Consider the following 6,000-nt stretch of genomic DNA (forward strand, 5'->3'; position numbering starts at 1 on the left):
GAGCAGCTGCCTAAGAACCTCGGCAATGTTTTTCCTCCTAGACAAGGGGGCCCCCTGATTTATAGCAGAAAACAATTCTCAAAGTCAAAGGGAATTACAGGCTGACAGCCAAGGTTACACTGACCCTACATATTACAGAAGATAAAAAAGCAGAGAAAAACATAATTAAGAGTGGGTAAATAGTAAAATAAAACCATGTGCCTCCCATTAAACTTGAGCCATATTTTCCTAAGGTTCAAAGGTCAAGAGCAATGGAAAAGCATCTAGCTGGCAGAAAGGAAGAGAGTATTTTGGGAAGTCTTTTTCTAAAGTTGTTTCTTTCTTAAACTGAGATCCTTTTAAGATTTCTTTTCCTTTTAAAAAGCTATCTATGTTATGTATTAAATATATTGGCTTAAATGTAATTATGCAAAAGAATTAGAAGCTAAGAAATGTTAAATCCTTATGCTAGATTCTTATTTCATATAGTTGGAAGAGATCACAGGGGCCATCAGCCACCAGCCTAGCCCCCCCTGCCAAGCAGGAAACATCATTAGAGCATACATATGGTTGTCAAGCTTTTGTTTAGAGACCTCCAAAGGAAGGAGATCTTTCAATGATGATCCTTGACATCTGTTTAAGATAAAAATTTAAGATTAACCATCTGTTTTGGAGGGCAATAGGGCGAGGTGAGCTGGTAATTAAGGTTCCTTGTTGAGACACATGTAAGATATATTACTACTTATTTGTCATTTATAGATAGAAGAATATATAGCTTTTTGTTTCCCATAAAAGGGCAAGAGGAAATGGGTGTATCTTTTGTGATTGGTTCTAGCAAACAGCCAATAGGAATTTCAACCAGGCTGATTGGACAGAGGCAGCCACAGGAGGAGCAAGGGGGCTGGATTAAGGAAATATAAGTGCTGGCCAGAATGGCAGGAGGCCAGGCCAGAGCTTGGTAACCATATACCACTGTGCCTCATATTTATTTGTCTGACAAATAAATTATTATTTTAATTTCTCTATTGCTGTGTTGAATATTTCATTCCAGCTAAGCGTTAACCACAAGCAGGGTGCTACAGTTGTTGTTCTCTTTGACATCTGGTTGGAGGGCGTTCCACAGGGAGGACGCCACTACCAAGAAGGCCCTCTGCCTGGTTCCCTGTAACTTGGCTTCTCGCAGTGAGGGAACCACCAGAAGGCCCTCGACGCAGGACTTCAGCGTCTGGGCAGAACGATGGAGGTTTAGACGCTCCTTCAGCTATACTGGACCGAGGCCGTTTAGGGCTTTAAAGGCCAGCCCCAACACTTTGAATTGTGCTCGGAAACGTACTGGGAGCCAATGTAGGTCTTTCAAGACTGGTGTTATGTGGTCTCGGCAGCCGCTTCCAGTCACCAGTCTAGCTGCTGCATTCTGTTGTTGTTGTTTTTAAATAATATTTATTAAAATTTCAAAAAAGTTACAAGAATAAAAAAAGAAAAGAAAAAGAAACAAAAAAATTACAAAATACAAAAAAGTAAAAACAATTAAAAACAAATCAACCTTTCCATATCTTGACTTTCATTTACTTGTTTCCCTGACCCCCTCACACCTCCCTTTTTTGTGTCCTAGTTCAGTTAGTTATTTCAGCAAATCCTTTCCATTTTTGCTTTTATCTTAGTAATTTATCATAATATATTATAACTTTACATTCTCACCTGTTAATAATCCATCTTTAAATACTCCTTTATAACATTTACTGCTAAAACCACATAACTTCATTCCAACATCCTTCTAACATTCCTTAATTTTACAATATTTCTGTAGATAGTCTTTAAATTTCTTCCAATCTTCTTCTACCGACTCTTCTCCCTGGTCTCGGATTCTGCCAGTCATTTCCGCCAGCTCCATGCACTCCATCACCTTCATCTGCCATTCTTCCCGGGTGGGTAGTTCTTGTGTCTTCCAATACTTTGCGACGAGTATTCTTGCTGCTGTTGTGGCATACATAAAAAAAGTTCTATTCTTCTTTAACACCAATTGGCCGACCATGCCCAGGAGAAAGGCATCTGGTTTTTTCAGGAAAGTATATTTAAATACCTTTTTCATTTCATTATAGATCATTTCCCAGAAAGCCTTAATCCTTGGGCATGTCCACCAAAGGTGAAAGAATGTACCTTCAGTCTCTTTACATTTCCAACATTTATTATCGGGCAAATGATATATTTTTGCGAGCTTGACTGGTGTCATGTACCACCTGTATATCATTTACATAATATTCTCTCTTAAGGCATTACATGCCGTAAACTTCATACCTGTGGTCCATAACTGTTCCCAGTCAGCCAGCATAATAGCTGCTGCATTCTGGATTAGTTGTAGTTTCCGGGTCACCTTCATAGGTAGCCACAGTAGTCCAAGCGGGAGATAATTGCAGTAGTCCAAGCGGGAGATAACTAGAGCATGCACCACTCTGGCGAGACAGTCTGCGGGCAGGGAGGGTCTCATCCTGCGTACCAGACGGAGCTGGTAGGCAGCTGCCCTGGACACAGAATTGACCTGCGCCTCTATGGGCAGCTGTGAGTCCAGAATGACTCCCAGGCTGCGCACCTGGTCCTTCAGGGGCACAGTTACCCCATGCAGGACCAGGGAGCCCTCCACACCAGCCCACCCCCTGTCCCCCCAAAACAGTGTCTATAGAGAAGAGAGAAGCCCCTGCTCTGGAAGAGAGGGCCAATGGCTTCAAGTGACAAGGAAGGCGATTCCGAATAAACTTCAGGAAGAACTTTCTGACAGCGAGAGCTGGATTAGTGGAATTTCAGGGGGTTGAACTTGGTGATCTTTTGCGTACCTTGCAACTCTATGATTCTATGAATATAGAAGCTGGCCTTCCCGTCACGTTTGAAAGCATGAGAGTTAAAAGCAAGCCAGAGGAACCAGCAGAGTTTTTGCCAGGAACTGAAGCTACCAGCTCAAGCGAACATCTGTTTCCCCTTCAAATGCAGAGCCGCAACAGCGAGCCACGCACGAGTTTTATGAAACCCTGTTAATTTCCTGCTGGCCTGGGGATCTCTCTGTCAGTCTCTGTTTCTGTCTAATCAGATGAAAAGTATTTTCGCAAAATGCCGCAGGAGGGGGGAGGCGCTCAGGGTTTGGCAAACAGTGGGGTGGTGGTTTCATTTTCAATAACAATTGTTATTCTTATTTTTAACGGCCAGTCTAGTTACGAAGTATAGCAGTCTGCAGCAGTGTCAAGCAGCACAGCACTAGGCCTGTCTACTCAGACGTAAGCCCCATTGAGTGCGGTGGACCTTACTCCCAGGTAAGGGCGTATAGGATTGCGGCCTGAAGTGCTTTGTAGGCTTTTGCAGCCTGAAGTGCTTAGGTCCAGTCGTGGCCGACTCTGGGGTTGCGGCGCTCATCTCGCTTTATTGGCCGAGGGAGCCGGCGCACAGCTTCCGGGTCATGTGGCCAGCATGACTAAGCCGCTTCTGGCGAACCAGAGCAGCACACAGAAATGCTGCTTACCTTACCACCAGAGCAGTACCTATTTATCTACTTGCACTTTGATGTGCTTTCGAACTGCTAGGTTGGCAGGAGCAGGGACTGAGCAACGGGAGCTTACCCTGTCCGTGCGGATTCGAACCGCCGACCTTCTGATCGGCAAGTCCTAGGCTCTGTGGTTTAACCCACAGTGCAACCTGCGTCCCTTCGAAGTGCTTTGTATCTCGTTTGTATCTTCATAAATACAACATTAGCTGTGCTGTATTTTAACAGCTAAGGCCTGGACTGTGTGCTCCAGCCTTGGACAACCTGGTACCATCCAGATGCTTTTGACTACAACTCCCATCAGCCTCTTCAGCTAGCGGAGTATGCAGTTCTACAAAGGCTGCCGTACTGTTGACTAGTATGGGACAACCAGCTACAGGGAATCAGGCAAAGGGCCTTCTCGGTAGTGGCCCCCACCACTTGACACAGAGATAAGGATTCCACACACCATCAGGAGAACTTTGTTATTCATTCACATGTCTTTTGAGAGCACTGGTTAATACACTTTATGTATTCAGTGGTCTGTGTTTGCCTGAGCTTGAGTCTGGACTAAGGATTCTGAGCCCCTGTGTTCTGATTGGATACATGATATCCAGTCACAGAACATTTCAGGATTTGGGCCTCTGCCATTGGCCCTTAAACTCTGACTTATGATTCGCAGCTTGGAAGTTTAGACAGCCAATCCCGTTGGGAAAGGGAGTGGCCCAGGCCTTCAGAAATTTATATAAGCAGTTGCTTTGCCCCTGTTGTCCAGTTCTGTTTGTTCAATAAAGGTTCTTACTGTGTCTTGTCTCGTGGGAACCCACCTACGCTTCAATACATATAAAGGCTCTGTCCTCACGGGCCCATCGCTAGAATCTGGATCTGGGCACTTTACTTGCCCTTGAAGTAGGAAGCGCCAAAGTTAACAGGGTGCATGTGGGAAGCTTGAGGACCCCGCTTTTTACCTGTTAAAAAGATAAGCATGTTTCTAGTCCACATGCTTATGCAAAGAAAAGATTTGAAAACCTAAGGCCTGGAAACAATCGAAGCTCTCGGACAAGGATTGGCTCTCAAGGTGTGGCTCATAACAGCTCCCTTCCACTCCAGCTAGTGGCCCCATAGGCAGGGAGGATGTGGGCTTCTGGAGGGCCAGATGTTCTGCAACCCTGTCTTAGCTGCTCTGACTCCCAGAAGCCTCCTTGACACAGCTCCGGGTGGGAGCTGCAGACGCAGCATCGTGGGAGTGACTGTCCTTATGTCCTTCCTGCTGGCCCGGCCCACCCATGAGGCAAAGTGAGGCAACTGCCTCAGGCGGCAGAATCCCCAGTAGCAGCAGATCCAGCCTCCGAGGAACGAATTACCCACTGCTGCTGCTGCTGCTGCTGCTGCCGCTGCTGCTGCCAATCCATGTGCTCCTTTGAGGCCAGATCTGCCAGCTCCTCAGCAGAGGCGTAGGAAGGGGGTCCGCCCCAGGTGTCATGACTGAGGGGGGCAACAAAATGGCAGGCAAGTGGGCGGCACACCTTGCGCCCTGCGGAGAGCAGGAGGAGAGTGAGCAGCAACTTCCCCGCCCCTCTCCTAATAATAATAATAATAATAATAATTTATTTATACCCCCGCCCATCTGGCTGGGCTTCCCCAGCCAGTCTGGGTGGCTTCCAACAAAATATTAAAATACAGTAATGCATCAAACATTAAAAGCTTCTTGTTATGTACTGAGTTGAATAGGATCCAAAAGGCAGCAGTCTGACTGGTCCTAGAACAATAGGATTCAGAATGCAGCAGTCTGATTGGTCCACAGGAGCCACCCAATCCAGCTCCAGGTGGAAGTGAATCCGCAACCTGATTGGCCAACAGGAGAATCCCGGAATTAGCCATTCACGTGGGGCCCATTGTATAAATAATGTATATAAAGCAGACATTCTGGGGGAACTTCCTCTATGAGCTGAATAGAGAGCATGAAATCCACTCTCGACTTCGAGCATATTTCACTTCTCTAAGCAGGGCTGCCTTCAGATGTCTTCTAAAAGTCTGGACTGTGGCGCGTGAGAGGGCACCCTCCGCCCCCCGCCCCCCTTGGGAGCATGCCAGGCCTGGTCAGTGCAGGCATACGCTCCACCGCTGCTCCTACGCAGCTCACCCCCAAAATGCTGCCTCTACAGCAGCCTCTTGGCCAACAGGAGGCGCTGCTTGTCTCCTCCCACCCTTGTTCCTGATGTAGCTCTTTATCCTCCCCTAGTTCCGGAGGTAGATCTTCCTTCACCTTCTTCCCTGGTGAGGGTGGGGGCACCATTTTGTGGCTTGCCTCAGGAGCCAAAACGTCTTGGGCTGGCCTCACCCAGTGGCGTAGCATGGGGGGTGCAGGGGGGGCCAGCCGCACCGGGCGCAACATCTGGTGGGGGGCCCGCGCTCGCCGCCTCCGGAGTCGCCGAAGAGCCTTGGGCGCAGGCTGTAGCAGAGCCCCATGTCTCGCGGAACCGACGAGCTGTGCGCTCGTCCGGGCTGAAGGCGTC

The sequence above is a fragment of the Podarcis cretensis genome (genome assembly GCF_951804945.1).
Source record: "Podarcis cretensis genome assembly, chromosome: 14".
Taxonomy (NCBI): Eukaryota; Metazoa; Chordata; class Lepidosauria; order Squamata; family Lacertidae; genus Podarcis; species Podarcis cretensis.